Here is a 12219-nt window from a genome sequence, read left to right as displayed (position 1 = left end):
AAACATTCCACTGTCCTTGATTCCTCTTCTGTGGCTGACTTCTCTTTTTCTGTCTCTATCTTTGTACCTTTATGGCTGTAGCTAGTTTTTGAGAGGTCACTAGTCTGCTTTTTCCAGGAATGGGGACCGAACACTGGGAAATGCCATTCCTGGTGGTGTCTTCCTTTAGATAGTGTAGAAAGTGGAATAAGATCCCAGAGAAGGTTTGTGGTTGGAGGGGTCCTGGGACCTTAACTTACAGTTGAGGATATAAATCCTATTCAGACAGATGTATGGTTCAGATAGACTTAGACCAAAAGAAGTTGAGAAACCTAGGTCCTGAGAGGTGGCTAAGTTATGATTAAAAAAAAAGAAGAAGAAGAATATATAGGCAAGAGTTTAAGAAAGGAGAGGATGATGGGTATGGTGAGGAGAAAGAGAAATCAAACTCACCAGGATGGAAAAACATGGATCTAAATGAACTTCTATCACCTTCAACATCTCTTCTTTATAGCTTCCCAATGAAAAGAAGAGTAGGGAGCATCCCAGGCCCTCCCCTGTCTGCCTTTGGTGTCCTGCCTGCCTCATAACCCCCTTCTGCCTAAACTAAGCCTCAACTCTGTCCTGCTGTCCACACCTTTCTGCACATCACTCTTGCCTTAGCCAGTTCTTGGGCATCCCCTGACTAATCAACTATTTCTTCCCAATTTATCATGTGGAGATACTTGGAGACTTTAGGCAGAGCCGGGGAGAGAGAAGATTTGTGAGGACCTCCTTCAAAAAAATTCTGCTCAGCAATGTCAACAGAAGCCAAGTAGACAGCAGACATCCTTGGAGAGACACAGTCTTCCTTCACATATGCATATTTCCTTTGTCCCCTAGCCTAAGGGCCAAGGGGCCACGAGCTTTGTATCTATGCCTCACTCTTTCCTAGAACTCCAAAACAGTCACTTTAACAGCTCAGATGCCTGGTAAGAAGAGAAAGTGCAGAGAAATTGCTGCCCAAGAAGACTGAGGAGGGCCTGAACTGAAGCTGTGGGATAAAAGGTTTGCTGAGGAGACAGGAGAAACATGTGAGACTTGAATAGGGGATACTGTCCAAAACAAGACAGCAAGTTGTGAATTCAGGAAAATGAAGAGTGGAAGTGAGCAGTTGGGGGAATGCAGAAGGTAAATGCAGGAAGCAGGGAGTCTAGCTTAATAAAATTTACTTAGACCCTATAATGCCCAAAGTATTATGGATGATGCAAAGTGCAGTGAAATATCACCCCTGTCTCTTGGGATTTACACTCTATGGGACAGAAGTAGATATTCACAGCAGAAACTGTAATCTAGGGCATAATGAAGTACTAGAAATGCAATATCCATAAGGAAGATTCAGAAAAGTGGAGAGAGACAAATTCTAACATGGAGGAAAGTCTCATTGCAAGCAGTCTTTTGACCTGGACCATGGACAGATAGGACTATATAAGATGAAAATGAAACTGGAGGGGTACCTGGGTGGCTCAGTCACTTATGCATCTGCCTTAAGCTCAGGTCAAGATCTCAGACCAGCATCAGGCTGTCCGCTCAGTGGTGAGTCTCCTTCTCCCTCTTCTTCTCCCTGTGTGCTCTCTTTCTTTCTCTTCCTCTCAAATTATTAAATCAAATCTTTTATAAAAAGAAAAGAAAAGAAAAAGAAAATGGAAATGACAGGGACAGACTTTCCAGGTGGAGAGTGCTGCATTAGCAACACAAGAGAGATATCAGGGAAAGACATGGCCATGTCACTGGCCTGCACCTCTTACTTATCCATTCCTTCAGTGAACACACATTGAACACCAATCTTGTGTCAGAGCCTGAATGAGGCACAGTAGCAGTCAAGTGAATCCAACTTGGTTTCTGCGCCCTTTCCAACACTGCAAAACTTGAGGTGTCTAGAAGGGATTCAATCCAGATTCCAAAGGACCATAAATGTCAAGCAAGAAACCTGAGTCCTGTTGTCCATTTCCTGTAACTCTGTCCCACTCCCTGACATGGGAAATGGCAGTATCAGCCATGTGTCTTGGGAAAGTCACTCTGTCAAGAGCACTGAGTGCAAGTGTCTCAGCTTTCTGGGCTTGGACCTAGCTTGTGGCGACATGGCTGAACGCACCATAGTCAGAACCATCAGTAAATACAGGATCCATTAAGATATCTTCCTCAGGAATATGCTGGAGAAGACTGAAGTAAGCTAGTGTGTCAAGTACACTTGCTTCTTCTGTGACAAAACCAAGAAACCAAGATGAAAAGAGGAGGTGTGGCGGTCTGGCACTGTGGTTCCTGTTTGAAAACCATAGCTGGTGGGGCATGGACTTAGAAGAAGCACTTCCATAGTCGCAGTAAAGTCTGACATCAGATGACTGAGGGACTTGAAGGCTAGAAGAAGCTCCACTATATTAAACATTTTGGGGTTAAAATAAATGGGTTAATTTTTGTAACAAAACTACTTTGACTTGCTCAATTTATTAATTAGATTTTTTTCAGAAGACTTGGGTATTAAAAACCTTCGAATTTTTATCAGAAAAATAAAAAAGAAAGTGTTATTAAGACTTCGGTATGATAGTGTAGGGAGCAGGAGAAAGCTTAGCCCCATTAAATGTATAGAATCCAAATGGCCAGCAGCTAGTGTAGACAAATGAATATTTACTTAATGCCAGGATAATTCAGCCTGGGTCTTCATTTTATCAGGCACACAGATGACTTGTCCCTTCCCATTTCCTGTCATTGTACTTTGTGACTTCAATACCCAGTGGTAAGCACCAAGGGAGACAAGAAGCAATTTCTGAGTTAGTACACTGTCAAATCTCTGATAAATCTGGACTTCATGGTAGCTAACCCTTGACTGGGGAGTAGAAAGACTAACCAGGCAGTGTTTCTGCTGGGTTGGGGCCATAAGAAGGATGGATTGAGGGGCTTTCAGGGGATCTCAAGGCAGTGCCAGCAACACCACATCGGCTCCCAAACTGGCCTTGTCATCTTCCCTGGGACACGTTCTCCTCCCCTGTGTAGCTCCAGCCAGAATTACTGATTTAAAGATCCATAGCCTTTGACTGGAGCTGTTTCCTTCTAATCTGTACCCAGCAAAGATGGGAACATCTTCCTTTTTCTTTATGACCCACTGTTATAATAATCACAGATCGTCCTTTTATACCACCATTAAGCTTTTGCCTCAGCCTTCATTTTTCTGGAGATAATAATTCCAGAATTTATTGCTCTTCTTTATCAGCACTATTTAAAAATCATAGCACCAGCTTTTTTATTTTTCTCCAAAAATCTCAACTTTCACCACCTATTTGTCCTCTCTTTGAAACGTATATGCTACCCTTAGGTGGCCCACTTGATTAGCGTCAGGAGATCTTAGCTTTAATCTTGAGTCTGCCACAAATTGGTGGAGGGAGAGTCAAGTTATTCAAATACATTGTGTTGTAATTTTTCTAGCAGTAGGAAAGAGAGGAACTCCTTCCTGCCTCACAAGGGTGCTGTGAAGATTACAGATATTGTATATAAAAGTATTTCCAAAAGTAGAATTTGCTGAGGAAATGCAGAGTATTTAAAGAAGTAATAATAATAGTGCCTAATGATGCAGGGATGGATTTGAGGCATTCCTCTCTTCCTCCTTCCAGAGATGATCACTCCGTATCTCCACCAGCCAGATTCTGCCAAGAATAAAGAGGAAGCTCTTTGTCCTTTTATGCCTTCCACAAAATATTCAATTAGTACCTATGATGCGCCAAGCATTGTTCTAGATACCGGAGATACTGCAGTTCTTACAGTTATTGTACATGTGGGATCATGATAGACCATCCATTATAATCATGATTGTTGTTTTATTATAAAATCAATTATTTTATATCACAAAGTAAAAGGATATTAACTTTAAGCATGTTCAAATATATTCTATTTGAAAATTATTGCAAAGAAAATCTCCATTTTGCCCATACCAATTTCAGAAAAAATAATTTTTATTTTATCAATAAATGGTAATGCACACATTCTGTTGAATGTTGTCATTCCTCCACTCCATGCAGCAATTGGAAGGAAAATGATGGAGGAAGGTAAGGGAGAAAATAAGGTAAACATATACTCAATGCCAAAATTGTTTTAAATGCTTTCAAACCCAGAATCTTATGTATGCCCTTCACATTTTATCATAGAATGTGCTGGGTCTCCCAACTACATCCTCTGTCATGAAGGTCTACAATGGATCAGTGGCAGCATGTGGTCATATCTAGTTCTGGAACATTAAAATAAATAAATAAATAAATAAATAAATAAATAAAATGTTGACATGATTTCCCCATTGAATCCAGTGGGAGGATGATTCTGTCATATAAAGCTGACACCAGACATGTATCCCCCAGGGGATTCAAGTTTCCCAGAGAGGTCAGGTCACAAGTAATGTACAAGAACTGACATTTTACCTCTTTTGCCACTGACATGTTTTCCTGGGCTCTGTCTCCTGTTCTCTCTAACTTCTTTTCACCCCTAAGTCCAGCAGTTTTTCCATTCAATGCCACCAGGACCTAATTCCATTGTTGTTAATCCCAGGAGAGAGTACCTTCCAAATTTTGACTCCTTTGAATGATACCCAAGAGGATCTCATTTCTGAAGTGCCCAAAGGCATTACTGAGAAACCATTTTCTCTTCTAATGCAATCTCAACGCATGGAAAGCCCCCAAACTAAAACTTTTCCTTGACTATAATTGAATTTTGTTGAACAGTTTATAAATTATCACTTCAATACTCAGTGACTCTGGACTCGGGGAAAATTTAGGAAGTGGATTTCGAATATTGTTTGGTCCTTTGTTCTAGAAGTGAATACCACCACTGTATTCTTTGTGCTGGCCAGTATCTGCAGAAAATCATGAAGATGTTCTCCATTGTTTCATGCCTTCAGAAATTATTTGATTTGCATAGACCATGTTTTAGACACTATGCGAGGAACTGGGGATAATGTAATTCATAAGTTAGTAAGTTCCCTGCCCTAGTCATGGATCACTCCTACTAGCCGAGGAAGACATAAAAGAAACGAGAAAACCAATAAATAGCTTCAGATACTGGTGAGTAAAATGATGTCTATATCAAGGAGAAATGGAGGGGGTTGACTAGAGAAGACTGATTTCAATAAAACCTGTCTGTGGAGGTTACATCTGAGGAGGAACCAGCAGGGCAAAGAACCTGAGAAAGATATTTCCAGGCAGAAAGAACTATAAACACTAAAGCCCTGAGGCAAGAACAAGCTTGTTCAAGGCACAAAGACAAAAATGAACAACATACAAATAAGATCCGAGAGTTTGGTAGGAAACAGATCAAAAGGTCCTTTGTAGGCTTTAATAAAGTATATGAATTTTATTCTAAGTGTGACAGTAAACAAGTGGAGAGTTTTTAAGCTAAGAAGCTATTGGGTAGAAAATGGGCTGCAGGGGGACAAGATGGGATGTATATACAAAAGTCAGTGCTGGCCCAGGCAACTTGGCCTAGGATGGTGGTAGTAGAGATAGACTGTAATAGGTTAATTTGGGTTATTTGGGGGATAGAAATGATAAGACTCACTGATAGGTTGGATGCTGGAAATGAGAGAAAGAAAGGAACTGAAGATTACAATAGCCTCAATAAGGTTATGACCGGAAGTTACTATGGAGCTAAAAAAAATAGCTTAGGCAACAGACATTCCCAAGGCCTCTATCCTCTGGGCTTGTACAGCATGAAGTCCATTTTCCCAAGATGTCTTCTTACCTGTGGTGTGGTGGTAATGCCTATCTTTCCCAGTTGGCTGAGTTCCCAGGGAATAAGGATTACATCTTAATCATCTTCATATAATAATGGAGAACATGAGTTAATGAGGATATGAATTAATGAGAAAGATTTACTCCTATCTACCAGAGATGTGTATCTTTCTTCTCTTCAGGCAATTATGCAGCAAATGATACATAAGCCAAATTTTTCTGTCTTGGGGGATACCACATGCTGTGTACCTCTTGCTCACCAGGGAAGTCTCAAATATAGATAGGGGAGGAGAACCATTCTTTCTCACCACCCATTTCTTCACAATTCCCCCACACAAGAACTCTCAGCTCAGCTTGTGTTTTCAATAGTGTTTGTGCTTTTGTTTGGAAATGAAGGCAACAGAGAACCAACAGCAGTCATTATTACACAGAAATAATGTGTGCAAAGCATTTACCACAGACTGGACTCATAGTACATGTATAATAAATGGGAGCTACTATTACTCAAAATGTGATCAGCTCTAGCTGATCCTTCCTGATTTTAATATTTTTAAAGATGTTGGTCCTCTTTTCTAGAACATTCTATTGAGAAGAAACTTTTATGGTATGAATTTAATATGATTGAATAAATAGACCAGGTAATGTGGTAAGGGAATACAGCATCAAAGGACTGGGTACAAAACGAGGACATGGTGCATTGTTCTGTCCTTCACTGAGCACTCACCATGTGTCAGACACTCTGTTCTGTGCCAAAGACAGATAAATGGGTGTGACACACTTCTTGCCCTTGAGAATCTCCTAGTCTAGGAAGAGAAATAAAAAATGTAAATTTTTTGTAAATTTGAAATAAGTACATTTCAAAATGACACCAATTCCATGTACCAGAATACAACCCAGAAAAGAATGTAATCAATTATAGCCTGTGGTGAGTGGTGGAAGGTGAATGGATCAGGAAAGGCTGCAAAAGAAGGTGAAACTTGAGAAGGGTTTTGAAATATGACCAAGGGGGAACATGTATGGTAGGACAATCTGGCTAAAGGAAAACAGCATATGTCATCAGTTTATTCCAGAGACACTTAGACCTATGTTCTCATGGACTTAATTTTTTAACATTTTTATTGCTTTATTACCAAAATAGAATTTTTTTTTTTGCTTTGAAATGTTTTATTGAAAAATGGAATTTTTCAATCTATCATTCATTATTATTATTTTCTTTCTTTCTTTTTTAAACTGGGATGTAATTGACATATAACATTGTATTCATTTTAGGAGTATAATGTAATGATTGGATAATGATCTATTTTGTTTCTTAAATTCTACATACAAGTGAGATCATATGATAATTGTCTTAAAAAACATTTTTCTTTAAATACAGTATCACCTAGATCCTTAATATGTTAGCAGGCTATGTGAATAGCTAAGAGGAAGAAACAGCATGTGGTAGTTCCAGACATATTTGATCATAGAGTTCTTTTTCCACTCATCTTCCAGGATAAAATTTTCTAAAGAATAGACTTCCAAAAGACAATAGAACCAAACAGGTTGCTCACTTAAAATTGAAATTAATTTAAATTTCTAACCAATTTGAGCTTCAGTGTGGTTATCTGAAAAATACTACTACTGCCTTCTTTCAACCTTCTTCTCACAGCTATCATGACTGTCATTTGCTGTGTGACTGACAAATATGTCAAGGAAAGAGGACAGGCGGCACTTCCTTCCAGATGGGCAGCTCATTCTGTGTATTAGTTTGCTAAGACTGTCATAACAAAGTACTATGCACTGGGTGACTTATGCAACAGAACTTTATTTTCTCCCACTTCTGGAGACTAAAAGTCAAAGATCAAGTTGTTGGCAGAGATCAAGTTGTTTCTTTTGAGGCCTCTTTCCTCTGCCTTCTCCCTGTGTCTTCACATGACCTTCCCTCTGTGCAGATCTGTGTCCTAATCTCTTCTTCTTAAAGGATGCCAGTCATATTGGATTACAGCCCACCCCAATGATCTCATTTTAACTCAGTTACCTTTTCAAAGATCTTGTCTCCAAATATAGTCACATTTTGAGGTACTAGGTGTTAGGACTTAAACATGTGAATATGGGAGAGGATACAATTCAGCCCATAACACCCTGGTCCACAGTACTCCAAACTCAAGATCTCCAATTACTCAAAGCTGAATGATGTTAACCAAACATAAAAGAGAAGAGCCATAAGATGAAAAGAAAGTTAAATAAGGCATATGGTCTACTATGCCAGCTGTGAATTTCTTTTGGAGAATGTTCATGGAAAGTAAAATCAGAGCTAAGTTGTTAGTAGTTGGTAAATGCTGTCCTCTAGGATTGTCAATTAACTGAACCATGCACCCTCTCCGCTGAGGATCCCAGAGACATAAAGACATGTTAGTATTCATCTCTCTGAGTTTCATGCTCATACCTGATTCTTAGTTAACCTGTGATGTTTCAGCAAGCCTACATTACAGACCCAAATATACTTTGTAGTCACCTTGATAGAACTTGCATATTTCCCAAATCTCACATGTTAATATGAATCTTTTAGGGCAAGATACTTCTACAAATATCCATGAACACTTTCTGTTGTTTTCTTACTATGAAAATTCTTAGGAGGTATCCATTTTCTATAATCCCAAGTTATAGATGTGTTTTATTGTAGCAACGTGCATATTATCTACATTTATTTTCTAATAATATTATTGTAATTTATATATATTAATAGAATTTTAGTTTTACATAGTTAGGTATCTAAGGTTCTTAGAAATTAAGTGAAAAGAGTTAAATTTGGCTAGTGCTATAACACTAACCATCCTAAGATCAATCAGGGCTTTGTTTTTCTTTTTTTGCATGTTGTAACCAACTGAGTATTCAGAAATCACCTAGGATTTAGCATTTTTCTTTGACAACAAAGAAAAAATTAAACTGAAATGATTTTTTAAGCAATAGCAAACATACTGTGGTCACGTCCTGTCCTTAATTCTAACAAAGCTTGTGTCTATTTGGAGTCCTCTGTATGCTTTGTAACTCCATTGTGTCCAGTACTAACCCCGTAAAGTACAATGATTAATCACCCTGGTTTTCCTGGGATTGAGAAGTTCCATGGGATTCAAGACTATAATCGGTATAACCCCAAGAGTCCTGGGCAAACTAGAAGGTATTGGTCATCCTACAGGGTCACAAGTAAATACACTGAATACAAATATCAAGAACTTCCAAAGAATTCTGCCCCAAATGTCTTCCAGCCTCCCCACCCTCTCCTCTTCCTCTTCCTCTTTTAACCTTCATGACATAACTCAACTCTAATTTTCTCTGTATGCACTTCCTATCTGCCTGCCCTTCCAATCACAGACTTAATTGCCCTTTTAAGGCCTCACAGCACTCCTTCATGACTCCTGTGATTAATTCTAATTATCTACTTCTTTGGTTCCCCTTCACTGGGCAAGATTCTTAATGGAACTGACCATACCTTACTCATAATACTATCCTCAGAAACTGCCCAGTTTTTGACACTTAGTAATAAGCGTTTGCCTGAGTAAAATGGTGAATAAGAAAAGCATTTTTCCAAGCTTCTAAGTTTATTAAAATCATAAAAACTGAGGATTAATAAGAATCATCTAGATAAGCTGGTATAGCTGCCCATGGTGATTTGGAGTCAATGGACCTGGCATTCTGAAACTTTCCCTTTATCTGTGCCCCTGTGAGCAAGTAACTTACCTACTGAGTCCATTTGCTCATCTGTGAAACACAGATCATAATAATTTCCCCCCAAGATATTGGGTGGATCAAATAAGATGACATTTGTAAGAAGTTTGTAAACTTGAGGGTACTAAACAAGTGTCATGTATGATGATTATGATTACTATTACTCTACTATTATTATTCAGTGAAGAAGGAAAAATACGCTACTGTAAAGCCTCCACAAAATCATCAAGTGATCATACATCTTCTGTTAGAACTTAATCTCTCTTAATGAAGCATTTCTCCCATTCCCTCAACTGCTTCTCATTAAGCGTAATTTCATTATTTTATCACGACTACTTTTACTCTTCTGTAACTAATAGCTAGTTTGCTTGAGTCTCTGAGGCTCAGAATTGAGCAAAATAATCCAGATATGGTCTGAGCAGTAATATCTTCTCCTAGATTCTAGACTTTATACATCTGTTAATTGAACCCTTTATCTATTTTGGCAGCAATCTAATACTGGGGCTTACACTGAGGCTCAATCAAAAAAATAACATCATTCTTTCTAGTTTTCCTCTTTTTTATTTTTTTCTTTTTGTTACTTTGACACTCTCTGGCATCCAAATGAGGATGCCCTAGAGCTGCCTTTTGCCTTCTTGAGCGATCATGGAACTAATGAATGGAAAAGTGTACAGAAAATAAAACAACAGTCTTTGCCTTCTCCCAGGCCAATAGTAGAGACTGAATAAATATGTGTTCTTTGCATTTTTCCACTTATGATTGGCAACTCTAAGATTCACTTTCTCACATGCTTGTTTTGAATGTACAAGTTTATCTGGCTTTAGGTTTGGAAAACTCACTAATGCTTTGATGCACTAAGACACAGTTTTCACTGGAAGGGCTTTTATTAAGTGGACAGCTAGGGTGTCACAGGCAAGATATTTGCACAGTACATTAATTTAGAGAGGAAAAGGTTTCTGTGTAACTTAACCAGGCTGAACAGCTATTTCCACTTTACCTGAATAAAGTATTTTCATGTTTTATCACACTAGTTTGCAACTGCAAAAGCTTCACCCAGTTTTTAAGAGTAGCTATGAACTGTCAGGATACATTATTTGGAATGAAGGCTGACAGTTCAAGGCTTGAAAGTAAAATACATTTTATTGTTTAAAAGCATTTTTCCACCACCTCACTTCCATCCCCCTCCCAAATCCCACCTATCCTGTAGCCCCTCGCAAACACCCCTCTCCTTCTTTGCCATGAGATTCACTACAAACATTCTGAAATGGTCTGATCTTCATTAAATAACACTACATAAAGGAAAATCCTAAAGGAGGGGGTATCTTTTCTTATTTGAAATTGAATAAAGAGAACAAGTAGTTTTCTCTGTGTATGAGGAACAGATCACAGGGGAGATAACATACACACTGCAGTGCTGAAAGCAAAAAAAAAAAAAAAAACTGCTGCCCAGTTAATGTCCTGAGAAGGGTTATTTTCCATATAAATGCATGCATCCTTGGCGTCTAGAATTTTCCTGAAGTCTCTAACCTATGGCCCATCAGAAGAGAGGCAGCACTGTGAAATCATTCTTTACAACACCTGCTCACGGGACCCTCTAGTCCTTGAAGCAATCTCAGACAAGTCCCAGTTCTGTTGTTTCCAGTCCTTGGTAGAATCTGCTTGCCAGAGAAGAGTTTTTCTAGGTGTCTCAAATCACCCTAAAGTTTATCTACACCCATTGGTGATCCCTCACATATTCCCAAGAATGATAGCCTGTAAAACACCACAAGAGGAGTCTTATTTTGGCCAATGGGCACTCTCCTCCTCCACAGCTCCCTTCCTTTCACCACAGCACCACCATGATTGAAGAGGCAGACTTTTATTCAGAGCAAACACTGCCGGAAAGAAGGGACTGGGAAAAAATTAACTCACAAATGAAAATCTTTTGTTGATAATGATATTCTACAATAGAAGCCTAATCTCCTACGTATATTATCATCTGGCAAACTAGTTACACATTTAATAAGATTTTGCTGTATAAATTATAAATGAAATAAACAATTCTGTCACCATGGTGTGCAATGAATACACCACATGTTATATGTAAATATATTAGTCATTTGCCTTTTGTTTATGTGTCACCGAAATCCATTTTCTTTATGGTGTATTTTCTATTCCCTACGCGTTCCAACCAAAGTCATTTCAACCATACACATATCGGCCTTTAAAGTGGAATTATGTTGTTATTGTCCTTTTCCTGCCCAGTTTTAATAACACCTGCTTTTGTGCCAGTTTCATTTACTGTTCCAAATTGTAATTCAACAGAGAACAACAACAAAAACAGCAAAAATCCCAACCATCCTAACAGCAAATGTGACTCTAGAAAGGAGCTGTGTGATCTATTGACACAATACAGAAAACATATTGAAACAATTTTTATTCTCATTATTTTTCCCCCAGATTAAACACACCCCATAAAGCAAGTTTCCATATTCTGCCTGTCTGCCCCCCACCCCCAACTAAAGCCAAACCTTTGGCTTTTAATGAGATAATTTAAAAAAAAAAAAAAAACCGGAATCAATGGTTCAGTCTTTCTTTCAAGTGGTGGCATTTTTATTTTAAGCCACAAAGCATAAATGCATGAAGGATGCAAATGTGGGCTCTTTCAATGGCTCACCACAGCGTGACAGCTGTGGACAGGATCAAGACAAAAGCCACTACTGCTCCAAGAAAATGATGGCTTAGGCATCTCCAGCCCAATCAATAATCTGGCATGTTGAGGTCAATCACTGCATGGCCGTATTCAGTT

The sequence above is a fragment of the Lontra canadensis genome, unplaced genomic scaffold (assembly GCF_010015895.1).
Source record: "Lontra canadensis isolate GAN:19392208 unplaced genomic scaffold, GSC_riverotter_1.0 scaffold26, whole genome shotgun sequence".
Lineage (NCBI taxonomy): Eukaryota > Metazoa > Chordata > Mammalia > Carnivora > Mustelidae > Lontra > Lontra canadensis.
Note: the sequence above shows the minus strand (reverse complement) of the source record.